The sequence below is a fragment of the Tigriopus californicus genome, chromosome 10 (genome assembly GCF_007210705.1).
Source record: "Tigriopus californicus strain San Diego chromosome 10, Tcal_SD_v2.1, whole genome shotgun sequence".
Taxonomy (NCBI): Eukaryota; Metazoa; Arthropoda; class Copepoda; order Harpacticoida; family Harpacticidae; genus Tigriopus; species Tigriopus californicus.
In genome coordinates, this window is record NC_081449.1 from 1,123,302 (window position 1) to 1,123,523 (window position 222).

A 222-nucleotide genomic window follows, 5' to 3' on the forward strand; every position below is an offset into this window, starting at 1 on the left:
TATATATATGGCAACCACCCATGGAATAACTTAGTTTGTACATCTCTTCTTGTTTGATTATTTGGTAACACTAAATCAGATATCATGACGTCACACGATTTTCACCTAATTTAAAAATGTCCTTCTTTGGATCGGAATACGGGGTGAGTAATCAATAATCAATATGCGGGATGTGGAAGGAGGACCGCGGTGTATTTAAACTGATCATCAACAATAATAGGG